We start from the raw sequence: 14,391 nt of genomic DNA, 5'->3' as shown, positions 1-14,391 counted from the left end.
GCTTGCAGCTTCCAGGGCAAGTGGAACGCCCCAGAGGGCGAGCACTCACCCTGCCTTCTGCTGACAAGGCATAAAATGGGTATTGTCTCCATAAAGAAAAAGGGGAGAGACAAAGTAAATAGTGTGATACTGCTTACCAGGCCAACATACTGGTCTAAGGTTTAATACAACAGTTTCCAGGCCAGGAAGCTGCCAGAAAGTGAAGAAGGCTATTGTCCCTATGCAAATCCTGGCTGGTGGGTTAAACACATTCCAAACACTGTGTGCTCTGTGAGAGCTGCCAGCACCTGAAGAAGCCACCTTTACTGCCCGGTCGCTTGGAAACTCTTATCTGGCTTTGACCAAACGTGCACAATGCAACTTTGTTTTAGGTGATACCTCCCAGAAGAACACCTCTTAAAAGGGCTTTGATTAAATAAAACAGTAGGAGAGGCAGGGAGTGATAGGAAGGCTTGCTGCTGCTGCTGCATTATGGGAAGCAAAGTTGGTGGATACTAAACCCCCTAAATACAGAGCTAGCAGCAATGTCAGACTGGAAAAGGCAAATGAGTGAGCAGGTTCCTTGCCACCAGAGGCACCCTGAGACAGAGAGTCCCAAAGTGAGTATCCACTGTGCCCTGTGTCCCTGCAGGGTGAGGATGCTGTTGCCTATGGATGCTGTCTGGTCAGTGGTGCTCCAGCTAACTTGCTTCCACCTCCACACCCACCAAGCTCAAGCATGTCATCATAGAATCAATAAGGTTGGAAAAGACCTCAAGGATCATCAAGTCCAACCTATCACCCAACACCTCATGACTACTAAACCATGACACCAAGTGCCACATCCAGTCCCCTCTTGAACACCTCCAGGGACAGTGACTCAACCACCTCCCTGGGCAGCACATTCCAACAGCTAACAATTCTCTCTGTGAAGAACTTCCTCCTCACCTTGAGCCTAAGCTTCCCCTGGTGCACTTTGAGACTGTGTCCTCTTGTTCTGGTGCTGATATCCTAACAGAACAGCCCCATGGCCCTGGCTCCCCACAGTGAGTGGGTTTCAGCACAGGCATTTTGGGCACCCCAGCAGGTGAGGGGATCAGACAGCTTGTCCTCTCCTTCCCTTGACATTGCAGAGGTCAAATTCTGCTTGTACTATCTGCTGGTCTTTGTGGTTGATGAGCAGATGCCAGGTCCCTCTTGCCCTGGGCAAAAGGGTATAGAACTGCTTTTAGGAAACATGAGTGTCTCCTGCTGGCTCCTACTGTGGGCAGTGGCAGAGTGCAGGACATGGCTGGTGAAGAAAGCAACAGGAGGACTAGCACAGCCATGCTTGTGGGAGCACAGAGCTTGGTCCCACCATGCTGTTGGAGGGAAGGCAACATGAATGGCCAAGAGCTGCAATCCCTTGCTCTGATGCAGTACAGCTGGGCACCTGCCTTAGGTCCAGGGGCTGAATCAAGCCAAGGGCAGTTTTCCTGGGTGGAAATGCCTGTCTCCCTTTGTCTTTGAAAGACCTTCCTGTTGCTCATAAAGTCAGCAGGCAGGCAGGCAGGATAAGGCAGCACCCTCCCTTTGCGCTATGTCCTTCCTGGGCACCTTTGGGGGTCCAGCCCTGCCAGCACCTGATGCCCCCTGCAGCTGGTTTGGAGTTGGCCCTGTGAAAATCAGACATCAAAAGGGCTCTTTCAGCAAGGGCTATTTCCACATCAAATGCCTACCTCCAGTCCTGAGCCATTGGGGAGAAAGATCTTCATAAAAGGAGAGAGAAGATTAATATTATTTTTCAAAAGTATAATGGGAGGTTTCCACTCTCTGAGCGCTTCAGAGTTGGTTTTTCCACAAAGCCAGAATTATTTCAACCCCAAAGGAGAGAGAACAAGAAAAACACATTAGAGGGGGTTACAAATGCCTGCAAAAATGGTTGGTCTGAATAGAAACATTCATGTCATTGTCACTTTGGGGGCTGGAGGAGGCTACTGCTTTCCTGACTGACCTTCCTGTGGCAATGTGCATCTCCCATCTTCACTCAGAGCAGCAGGGTTGTTCCAGGTGTCTGCTTGAGCACAGGGAGCATGGGGAGGCACAGACAGCCAGAGATGGCCTGCTGAAGTTGCAGACTGGTGGGACAGGGAAGGAGAGGACAAGGGGTGGAAAAGATGCTGGGAGCACCCTCTTGGTTAAGTGGAATAGCAGAAAGCCTGCTGCCAGGTACAGAGAGAGAAAGGTGGCACAAATCTGTCCCAGTGACTGGCTGGCAGCGTGCCTGGACTGTGGCATGGCTCTGCCTTAGGCAGAGGCAGACTGTGGTCTCAACATCTTGCTGTTATAAACATGCTCTAACATCACAGGGGAACCACGTCCCAGAAGTCTTGACAGCAAGTTTCTGCTCCATGAGCATGAGCTGTTGGGCTAGATGAGTGTAGAGACAATTATTTGATTACTTCCACTGCAGGAATCAACTTGAAAAATAGCTCAAATTCACAGGCTTGCAGCCTGCCTCTGAAAGAACAGACTACAGCGAGTTCCCTCCCTTGCCTGTGTCTGCTGTGCATCCTTTAGGTTGCTGGGGAGGGCTGGGCCAAATGCAGAAGATTAGAATAGAATAGAATAGAATAGAATAGAATAGAATAGAATAGAATAGAATAGAATAGACCAGGTTGGAAGAGACCTTTGAGATCATCAAGTCCAACCCATCATCCAACACTATCTAATCAACTAAACCATGGCACCAAGCACCCCATCCAGTCTCCTCCTAAACACCTCCAGTGATGGCAACTCCACCACCTCCCTGGGCAGCCCATTCCAATGGCCAATCACTCTCTCTATGAAGAACTTCTTCCTGACATCCAGCCTAAACCTCCCCTGGTGCAGCTTGAGACTGTGTCCTCTTGTTCTGTTGCTGGTTGCCTGGGAGAAGAGACCAGCCCCCACCTGTCTGCAACCTCCCTTCAGGTAGTTGTAGACAGCAATAAGGTCTCCCCTGAGCCTCCTCTTCTCCAGACTAAGCAACCCCAGCTCCCTCAGCCTCTCCTCATAGGGCTTGTGCTCCAAACCTCAGATGCTGTGGGGTTGAGATTGCTGCTCTGCAGCAATGTTGCAAGGCCTGTGGGTCAGGGGTAGCAGGGCACAGCACCTGGGAGGTGATCTGTCTTTGATGCCTTGCTTCTTGGTTATTCAATAAACAGGGTTGAATCTCTTGCCAGTGGGTACCTCACCTTTCTTTGGACACAGGGTGCAAATATGAAGTGAGATGTGGGACAACCTTTTCAGCCCCAAGCCTCACAGTCAATGGGGACATGAGACCCTCAGTGATTTTCACTTAACAAGTGGGTAAGGAGAAAATTCTTGTGGGTGAGGGAGAGAAAAAGGCAAAACATAATCCTGAGGGCTGAAAGAAATTCTTCTGGTTAAGCCAGATCTTGCGTTTTCCCAGTGCTTGGAGCTGCCCATCCATGAAGAGGGCTGGAGCAGGCATCTTCACCACATAAATCCCATTTAAGCCCTTAAACGCAGGAGTGGCATTTCAAGTTCACCTGCTGGCCACAAAGATTTCACATTCACCCAAGAAAGCAGAAAAATCTCCCGGTCCCTCTGCTGGAGATTGCAGCCAGTGGCTGGAGGGCAGACTGAAAAAAAGGAAGCAGCAAGAGGGTGGCCAGGCAGTGGTTTGTGGGACTGTGCTGGCAAGCGCCGAGTGCCCCAGCATCCTCCCTCACTGGCTTTCCCGTGCACCTGAAGCCAAAGGAAGAGGAGGGACAGCAGGCGCAGCTCCTGTCCCCAAGGACTTCGGCTGCTTCCAGGAAGGTGAGGAAGCCCTGGGAAAGCGGCTTCGCGCCCATGACGGCTGACGCTCGGCGGCAGGTCGGTACTGGGAAAGCCAAGGGACGTGCTGGAAACGGGAGACGCCTGCGGCGAACGATTGTGCTGGTAGGATACCGCCGGCTTGCTGCCGGCGAGACTTGAAGTGCTCTGCCCAGAACATCTTACTCAGATTTACTGTAAGCAGCAGCCAGGCCATCTATAGCTTGTGGGGAACATACCAGCCCTGTCTGCAGAAAAGGCTGCGGGAGCCAAGCTGGCCTCTTGCCCGGCAGGCTGGAGGAGGGGAGCAGGGGGACTCCCTGTAGGGCCCTCCCAGCCCCCGGCCGGCAGGAACGGCCTAGAGGCTGCTGTCTGTTCGGGTGTTAGGGAGGCAACAGGTGAGGAGTACAGGTGGTGAAAGAGGGGTGAGCTCCTGGGTATGTGCAACACGGACACAAACATGAACACACACACATGACCGTGCTTGCCCACCACTGGGCTGGCTAGAAACCTCCATCTGGGGCTGACTCTCACTGTTCCCGGGGTGTCCATCCAACACCAGAGCCCATGCAGCTGTGCCTACAGGCACCAGGGCTGGGCAGGGGAGCTGGGTATGTATGGGAGAGACGTTCCCCTTCCTGCCTGCAAACAACCTTCTCTCCATAGCCAGGTCCTGCTGTTCACAGCCTGATGGTGGAGAGCCACTTGCCATCTTGTAGCCTTGAAACACAACAATTTACAGAGCCCCTCCATCTGTATGCTGGACTGCTTGGGGCACACACACCTGAGGCTGGATGCACAGGAGGAGGAGCTGGGCTCGGGGGGAAATGCTGCTGAAGTGATGAGATGCTGTGGCATGGCCATGAAACTTGTCATTATGGGTTTCTAATGTTCTGCTCACATCAGGGCTAGGTCACCACAAATTCAGGGCTACTAAGGGTTCAGACAGGAGGGACCCACCATTGGTACAGGCACTGCTGCTCAGCTCAGCAGCATCTGTGGGGTCACAGTGCTTGTGCCAGGCAACATCTAATGAAATGTGGCAGAGGCAGGAGCCCTGCACTTTGACTAGAAGGCAACAATCCCAAAAGGCTGTGTCCTCATCACCCAAAAGATGGGCTTTAAACCTAAATGCCTTCAAAGTGCTAAGGGACATAGGATTTCAGGTGATTTCTGGAAGCTAGCATGCAGGAGACTGGACCATGCCACAGGAGGCAAACTCTGCCTGCCACCCCAGACCTATGGACACAGTCCCTGCCAGACCCCTGTGGCCTAAGCAACCAGTTGCCCCAGGATGCATCCCAAAGGTCAGCAAATCTCAATGGGGCTAGGACCCACTGGGGGCTGATGTCTTACGTCTTAGCCTGCCGGTGCAGCTGTGGGCTAGGACCGCATTGTGGCCAGCCACCCTGCCACTGCCAGCTGTGGCCAGGCACCCTCAAGTCCAGCACAAATACCAGAGCAAGTTCAAAAACACATGAGGTGGATTTTCTCTTGCCAGGTGTTTTCTGTCACCCAGAATAATGCTCAACTGCCATGCTGGAAACACTAAGCCTGGATGGAGTGGTTACAGCTGCTGCCATGCCCTGGAGAGCCCCAGCCCCACGTCGTGGTTCCACTGTAGCAGCACTGGGGCAGCCAGCTGTGCTAGTGGAGGAGATGTAGGGAAAGCCCTGGCTATGGCAGAAACTACTTGAGTAGCTCAGCAAAGGCATGCAGAGGCCAGGCTGGGTGCTGCTGGCTGGCAGGAAACCCCCCCGGCTGCGCCTGGCTTCCGGCCATTGTGCGAGGAGCTGGTGCCGGGGAGGTGGTGGCGGCACACTGGTGGCGGCACACTGGTGGCGGCACGGTGGCTACCCAAGTCACCCTGGCCCGCGCTGCGCTGGAGCCTCGCACCCTGCTGCGCCCCGAGAGGTGCTGCTGGATGGAAGGAGACTGTGCAAGGTCTGGGGGGACTCACTGTCCCCTCCCGTGCAGTCATGCTGGAGGGAAATTTCCAGTGCTGCTGGATTCCCAGAAGTCAGGAGAGGTCTCAGCCCTGGCTTTGCTGTCCTGGCTCATGCCTCCTTCCCGGCTCTGCCTGCTCACCTGGCACTCAGGGCTTAGTGCTGGTGGCATGGGGCGAGATGGAGGGTGGGCAGCCCTTCAGACCAGGCCCTGTGGAGCAGAGCCAGGCTTGCAACAGTGCCAGTGACCGTTCCTGGCCCTTCTCCCAGCTGGGCTGTCTTCACTGGGGACTGCACTGCTGGGCTGTGAGCTGCCGCAGAGACGTTAGTGCCAGTAGCATGCTGCCCGACACCAGCCAGCTCGGTGATGGCAGCTGGCACCGTGTCCCTTTCTCCCTACCCCACAGACTCCCACTGAAATCCCTTGATGGGGCACTGCAGCTCCCAGCAGTGGCACTGGATCATTGTGCCATGGGGTACCCTGCAAATGTGCTGTGGGACCAAGGACCAGAATCTGTGTCTCTCTTCTCCCTGGTGTGGACATGAAGCATCCTGTGAGGGAACACTCATAAAAGAAAGGATCCTTCTTGCGTGGGATGGGATCCTGCTCACATGCAGCCATAATGTTGGTGCTCACCAGCGTGCATCTAGTGCCCTGGGCTCTGAGGCCCAATGGGCCTGATCCAGAGCAGGTGGTGGAGGATGTGGCTGCTCTGGGTTGGAGGAGTCAGAGGACAATGGCCGCAGGCATGGGAAGCATGGCCATGTCCTGCAGCAGCCTGCCCCAGCCCTGCCCCGGCCACCCAGCTCTGACTGAGGATGATTTCAGTTTTCACAAGAAATCCAGCTGAAAGCAAGTGGAGCTGTGCCTTCCAGGTGACTTCTTCAGAGCTCTCAATTCTGCTCTGCATTTAAGCAGCAGTGATTTTTGCACAGAAACGGCCAAATTTTTGCTTTGCACAGGCTCTGGTTTTTAAGCCACGAGGACTGAGCTCCCAGGGACCAAAGGACTCCCCATGCCTGCTCCTCATCTGCCCATCCTGCCTGCAAGGCTAGCTTGCCAGGAAAAAAAAATAGGAGTCTGTGGCTAAACTATCATCATCCAACCCAGATATGCCTGGGGAAAGCACTGACTCCAGGCCCCACAGCCCTCCAACACCAGCTTGGGCCAAACTCCCCCTTGGAAGAATTCAAGCCTTGCAGATAAATCCGGGAAGGAGTTAGCAAGTCTTTGTGGCAGGCGGATTAGAGGCAGAGGTAAATGCTCCTGCTAAGTGTAATCTGGCTGGTTAAAAGCTCAGCTCAGCCTCTATCCCAGCATTGTCTTTGCTTCTTATAAATATAGGAAATATTTCTGCAAACAGGGAATTTTGCTTTTACCTATTTAGAGACCCCAGAGTCTGGGGAGAGCCTGTTGTCTTGCTTCTCTCCCCAGGGTGTTGTTAGGGTTTTTTTGCACACACACACCCCTTGCTTGGTGCCCTTTTTTCTCTGGGATGGGTTTGACACTGGCAGCCTCTGATCCTGTGGGTGCAGCAGGAGGGGGATTACAGCTGTGGGGCTGCAGGTCAGGCCAGGTGAAGGCAGCAGAAGCTCCTGGTATTGGGAAAATGGGGCAGGGGGCAGAAACAAGGCCCTGCTTCACCCCACAAGCCAGGGTGTGACTTCCTGGCATCCTCCACTTCCATACCCTGGGGAGTCCCCCAGGATAAAATGGGACAGGTGTTGGGGGAGAACAGGCATTGGGAGGCAGGGGTCTCTGTTCACTGAACCCAAAACAGAAATAAAGGAAAGTCATAACTATATAAACATAGGTGGCATTTATGTGCTTCTCTCTAAAAAACCCTATTCCAAGGCTGGTGGCACCAAGGTGGATGCAGGAGGGTGGCAGCTCCATCTGTGACCCTCCCTGGACTGGTCATCCCATATCATGGCAGAAGCATCTCTGGGGGTCCTGTCTCCACCATCCCACTGTCCCACCATCCCCTGCAGATGACAGAGAACCAGCACCTGCAAACCAGCCCCAAGAGTTTGTGGGTCCCCTGGAGAGGGTCCCTTGTCCCCAGGGCTGGAGGGCGTGCAGATGACCTCTCCTCAGAGATTATGGCTGCAGTGGAGGGCTCTCATGGGGAGTATGAGGTAGGCAGGGATCAGGGCTTACCAGGGATTAAGGTATTTTTCACGCATTGAAACTAGTCACGAACTCAGAGCTATCTAGGAACAAGTGACCTAGAGCACAGGGTCCAGGCAAGAAGTGGGAGGGAGAAGATGATACCCAACCTATGGCTTGCAGGAAGCAGTAGGAAGATGGTCACAGAGGCTTGGAAGCCTCCAAACCCCCAGGGCCCCAGTTCAATGACAGACAAACACGTGCCATGCAGTCCAAGTGAGTTGCATTGTGGCAGAGGACAGGCTGGTGGGTTTGAGGGTGACAGCAGCAAGACCCAGGGTGACAGCAGGGCACCATGCCCTCTCTGGGAACAGAGTGGTCCATTCTGGGAGGCATGAGGGCTAGATAGCTCCAGGAGCTTGTTAACCTTAATCCTCCCTTGGATTAATGCTCAGGGGAGCTGGGGACAGTGGTTAAACCTGCAGGAGTGAGCCCTTGCATCGAGTGTGACACTGCAGTGGGGTCACAGGGGAACAGAGGGCACAGGCTAAGTGCAAGCAGAGGGGCAGGCAATCCTGTGACCTAGTCTGACATGCGGGCTCGTTCCTGGGCCTTGCCCTCCCTGAGAGCAAAGGGATGGGCAGCATGATGGGTAGCTCCATGCCCGGATGGCAATGTTGCCTGGCTCTGAGAGCCTGCTGCTGGGTCTGGCTTTGCAGGGCTACTGCCGGCTGAATGTCTTCAGATGAATGCAGTCTGGAGGTGCCAACCCAAGGTGGAAACCATCTGTTTTTGGAAAGGGTGATCTACTGGGGGAATGCCTGCCTGGGACAAAACTTTTGGGATGAAATCCTACTCTTTGGCTGAACTGGCTTCTCGGGGGCTGAGCTTTCAGCCCAGCTTAGAGGAGTGGTGTGATGATGCTCAGACAGCTCATGCTCCTACTCATGCAGACTGCACACTCCAGCAGAGGACCTCGTACCTTGTGGCATTAGGAGTAACCACTGGCCATGCTGTGGACCCTGTGAGCTCATGCAGGGGCAGAGCAGCCCAGTTGGCATCCCTGCAAATGGGGCCATCTGTCCTCAGAGCAGACTCACTCCTAGCTCCTACCCAAAGCAAGTACCAAGACCTCCATGCAATCCCTTGTGACACCCCATCCCGGCCTGCTGAGGACTCCATGCTGGTTCCTCAGCCCCAGCTGAGCTTCAAATACCACATGCATGTCCTCAGAGGAGGTTTCCATCCCTTGGTTGTGCAGGTGCAGCTCCCTCCTGGGCACCCCCCGGTCTGAGTTGTTTTGCCAGGCAGCTAATTTCAGCATGAAGCATCTCCTGGACCCTGAGCAGCAGTTAAACCTCCTCCAGCCCTTTGCAGGCTTGGCCTCTCACAGGAGTCCTCTGCCTTGCACCTGGTTCAGCCTGTGTCTCCATGCTCTGGGACTGGCACCATCCAAATATGCTTCTTGTCCCAGGGAGATGCCGCAGGACATTGTCACCCATGCAGTCAGTGTCACCTTGGGTGCCTCCCTGGTGGGGCAGGGATAGCCTTGCAGGGTGGCAGTGCTGGGGTGGCCTTGCAGGGGCTTTGGGTGCCATGTGCCTGTCCCCTGGGGCAGTGAGTCAGGATGGGATGTACTGTTCTAAGTGGCATCTTAACTAGATCTGATCCAGCCTTGCAAAGCCACAGCGCTTTCAATTCCCTTAGCACTCCAAATCTGCTACTGTGCATCTAAGCGGATTATTTTAAATACCCCATGATGGACTGCTCCTTTGTAATATAATCCAGCCTCGTGTGTCCCATTCCCCTCCTATTTGCTGTGATTTAGCTGCAGCTGTGACAGCTAGAAACCTCCCCAGCTCCCCTTGCTCCCTAGGAAACGTCCCTCATACCAGCCCCTTCCCCATATCCTGCTCTGCTGCAGCTGCTTCTTCTGCACCCAGATCTGAGATGCTGCATCAAGCATGGCCCTCACCTGTGCCTCGGGGCCAGATCCTGCCTCGGCTGCTTTCACCCAGAGAGGGGTCATGCAGGAGCCCTTTTGGGTGGGTTTTAGCAGTTTTCAGGCCTATTGCCCAAGCTAACTGGCTCTGACACCTCAGCCCTGCCATGAAGTCAGCCAAGCGAGAAAGCATCCAAGCGTCCCACCCCTTGCTCCCGCCGGAGAGGGGCTTTGGGCAGGGTGGGGGCCAGCACGGAGCCCACCCAGACCTGCTCTCGGCAGCGGCAAAGAAGCTGCTGCTTTTCCAAGTGCTTCCCTTTGGGGCTTGTCTGATTAATGAGGGCTTGTTATTTCCAAACTGTTTGAAATCGTGTTTATTTTATCTGCCGCCGGATTCCTCTGACTCAGGGCTCATCGTTAACTGCCAAAGATGAGTGACAGATCCCACTAATTACAGCTAATGATGGCCTTAAAGGATCTCTGCACACGCACGTGTGTTTGTGTGCACACATGCCAAGGGCCATTTATAATTTAAAGTGGGGAGAGTCGTTAGCATAAACCATGCCCGGATTAATTGCAGAGAGCAGCCTCTCTGGGGAGGATGCTCGGCGAGAGGTTGTGGTTTCAAGCGCTGGATGCTGAGGATGGTGCAGTGGCAGCCATGGTCTCGAGCCGGGCGTCAGCCTTGGGGACACCACATCAAAACCACCACGTAGGAAATGTTTGGTGCAGAAGCACCAAGCAGCTGGTGGGGACCAGGGCACCACGACATGTGGCACAGGCATGACCAGCTCACAGTCAAGTAGAGACAGGGGAGCTGACACCCACCTCTGGGCACAGCTCTAGCTGTTTTCTAGCCGGAAGGAACTCCATGTCCAAGAGATTCAGTTCTCCCCCAGCTTCTGTGGGGTGCTGGGGAGAGCTCTCACTGCTTCAGACCCTGGCACTGATTTACTTGCCTTTATCTTTCTCCCCAGGAGGCAAAGAGTGGGGATGGAGAAGACAAGACTTCCCCCACCTCTGGGCTGGAGGGTGTGACTTGAGAAGGAGCAGCAGGAGCTTGCGGCCACCACCTTGGCAAGAGGACTGGCAGGCAGCAGCTCAGGCAGAGCAGGCATGGCCCATGGATGAGCTGGTGGGGGACTTCCACGATTGGCACAGCAGGCTTTGTTCCAAACCCTTCCCTAAACCAGCTCTCTACTTCCCAGGCTGACTCTCCCCACCCCTGTAGAGGCCAGGCAGGGATAAACTCATGTGTCCCCCAGCACCACCTCCTCACCCTTCCCCTCCTTGTGGGTCCAAGCGATACTTTTGCCCCTCTCCCAACCCTGCCAACGCAGGCCATGGAAGAAGCACCCAGAATGAAACCAAACTGTTCCAGATGGCAAAAGGCTCAGCAGGGCGGAACAACTGCTCCCCAGCCCTTATCTTTCTGCAAAGCAAATCCACCCTTCTTGGAAAAAAGTAATTCAAGCTCCTCGATGTTCCTCAGTGCTGGTGAGCGGGAAGAGCAAAGTGCCAGCACTGGCTCCCTGGGGAGGGGAAGTGCCATCCTGAGAAGTGCTTCTAAATCAGTCTCTGCCACAAGAAGGTCTAAATTGGAAGTGATGGCAGCAGCAAGCGTTGGGAAGCTGAGATGGAGTCTGTGGCCAGTGGGAAGGGATTTCAGGGGCATGCAGGGATGCCTGCCAGCACAGGTTCTAATCCCACTAAAAGCTGGGGAAAATGACTTGGATGAGGGCTTTTGGCTGCCTTGCTGAAAAGACCAGATTCAGGTCAAGGCTGATGGCTCATGAATTTATCCTGTATCTTTTGAATTGTTCTGGACCCCAAAACACTTAGGTTTCTCTTTATGAAGCACTCCAGATGTTTCAGTTTAAGGCTCCTGCAGAAACAGCTGTCAGAAGCTGTGGAGCAGAGCTCCTCTCAGAAATGCACAGCCTCTCAATGATTACCACCCCCTCCCAAAACAGCTCAGTGAGGCTGTTCAGGCAGGGCCAGCTTGGGCTGGTGATTTTTGTGTTACCAAAACCCTCTCACTGGGAGTTTCAGTCCTCCATACCCTGTTCACACAGTGATCATGGGGGCTTGTGCAGTCCTGACCCCGCTCCTTCCCCCGGGGTGGCTTCCTTTGCTGTCACCTTGAAAAGCCTTCTCCAGGCTATCTTTCCCGTAGCTTTAAATCCTAAACTCATGTGAGAGCTTAGGTGTGCCAAGGCCAAGGATAGTTGGAGTCATCTGAGATGGGGTGTGCATGACAGGGCAGGCCACCACAAGGTCTTGGGTCTGGGCACCACACTGCAGGCTGTTTGCTCAGCGGTGTGCTGAGCCCTCCCCATATAATCCCTGTGATCACCATCACCCAGTGAAAGAGCCCGATTGCAAAGAAAACAGGGAAGCAGCTGAAAAAATAAAGGCCCTGCCATGGTGCTGTGCATGCCAGGTCGGAAATTTGGGATGCTGCCGAAGCACAGCCCCGCCTGCTCCTCCCGCCCCACAGCAGAAAGGGCCGATGCAGGATGGAGTAATTAGGGGTGCTAGAGGCCAGCAGGAAGGCACCCTGCCGACAGCACTGGGGACAGGCGGCCAGGACTCGCGGGTCCTCCAGGTACTTGGGAAGAGCCAAGGATGCTGAGCAAGGCTGCTGCAGCCATGTGGGTGTGGTGTGAGGTCCAGTGGTCTAACACCAGCCCCATGTCTCCTGGGGACAACACAGTGCTGGGATGTGTGGTGAGATGCCAGCCGTTGTGGGCACTCCAGTTCCTTCACCACTCACATCCCTCCCCAAATGCCAGGTCACTGAGCCTTGAGGTCAGGATAAGAGGCAATGCAAGCACCTGCCTCCCAAACCCTGCACATACTACTGACGGAGCCTGGGAACACCAAACTTGTTGCATCTCTGCTGTGGGCCTCTGCTTATCTCCAGCATCAGCCAGCCAGGGTGGCAGGAGCAGGTCATGGCACAGCTCCGTGTCACTGCCCTATCTGGCAGCCTCTGGGATTAGCTGTGCGGCATTGGGAGCAGCTCCAGCAGTATCTGGGTAGGAACAAATACAGATAAGGCAACCTGAACCCTAGAGACAGTGAGCCAGCTTTGTTAATCCCTGTGCATCCAGGTGCTGATGAAGACACTATTGTCCTCTTTCCTTCCTCAGCAGCTCTTGTGTGGCCACCAGTCCTGGCTTACACAAAGACAAAACTCTCTCAGTTTGCATGGATGGTCCTCTCTTCTGGAGCCATAAAGTGGCTCCTGCATCCCTCTGGGGACACTACTGGTGCAGGGACTCACAGCCTGCTTGTAGAGTCAGCTGTTCTAGGCATCCACAACCAGTGTGGGTCCCCACAGCCAGTACAGAGAGCTAAGGATGGTGCAGAGACATGCAGCCAGTATGGAGACCACTGATAGTATGGGGACAGGCAGCCAGAGGCACAATGAAATGGATGGAGAGCCATGGACAGTGTAGGGATGTGCAGCTAGGACAGGGACGCAGCCAGCACAGAGACACGTGCAGAGTGACTCTGCAAAGCCCTGGGGCACAGTCATGCTGCAGGGCAGATGATGACCAGCGGTATTGTCCCCCTCTGCGACAGCCTGGGCCCCATCTCCACATCCCTCCCCAGGCTCCAGCTCTCCAGCTGTGGTGGGCAGAAAGTTCCACCACTGTGCTGGCTCATCGAGGGAGAGAAGCAGCACCAAGTCCCTGCCCACATCGCTGGCAGGCTGCAGGCTGCTGAGGGATGGGCAGAGTGCGGCACTCCCCATCCTGTTAGCTCCAGCATGAAAGTGCCTGCCACAGCCAGGCCTGGCCACCATCTCCACTTCCAGGTAAACAGATGAGGCAAGCAGCCTGCCTTCCCTCCCTGCCCAGCAGCCCTGGCCACACAGACCTGCCATTCAGACCTGCCGCCCTGCACAAACCCCCAGTGTTCCAGAGAGGGCTCACACTCCCCGGGGGGCGCCGGGGGGGGGACATGCCGCAGCCGGGCAGTTGACACCTGGCCAGGCTGGACCAGGGCCAGCGGGCACAGAAAGAGTCGCTGTGTTTTGGCTGGCCCCCACCGTGCTGGGATGGGGCAGAAAGGACCCCTTGTACATGTGGGACCCAGAGGGTGCCCCCACGGCTTGACCACATCACAGGTTCCACAGGGCTGTGGCGGTCACCAGTGGGTCCATGGAGTGGCTGGGGGTGGGAGCCTAAAGTGGTGAGGGGGTTGGAGGCAGCAGGTGGGGGAGCTAATCCAGCACACTGCTGCACATGGTTCTGCTGCTGCTTTCCGAGAGGTTTGCATCCCCAGACTATGGAAGGCAAAATCAGTGTGGGGGGTGGGGGTGGGTGGGTGCCAAGGGACACATGCAAGCAGTGGCAGAGACCAGAGCAGAAGGCAGATTTCCCTGGGCATCCCCTTGCACGTATCATCCCCAGCTGGTGGGAAAGGTTGGGCACACTCCAGACTGGGGCACTCTGTGCCTCCACTGGCACAGGCAGAGGGTCAACCACTTGGAAGCGTGCCTGCGACGCTTCTCAAAAGGACCAAGCCAAGCATTTGCAAGGATGAGAGAGGAGGTGTCAGTTCCTGCCCCTCAGGGACCCTCTCCCCAGGCTTTCCTTCAA

This window comes from Dryobates pubescens, chromosome 11 (assembly GCF_014839835.1).
Source record: "Dryobates pubescens isolate bDryPub1 chromosome 11, bDryPub1.pri, whole genome shotgun sequence".
In the NCBI taxonomy this organism is placed as follows: domain Eukaryota; kingdom Metazoa; phylum Chordata; class Aves; order Piciformes; family Picidae; genus Dryobates; species Dryobates pubescens.
Note: the sequence above shows the minus strand (reverse complement) of the source record.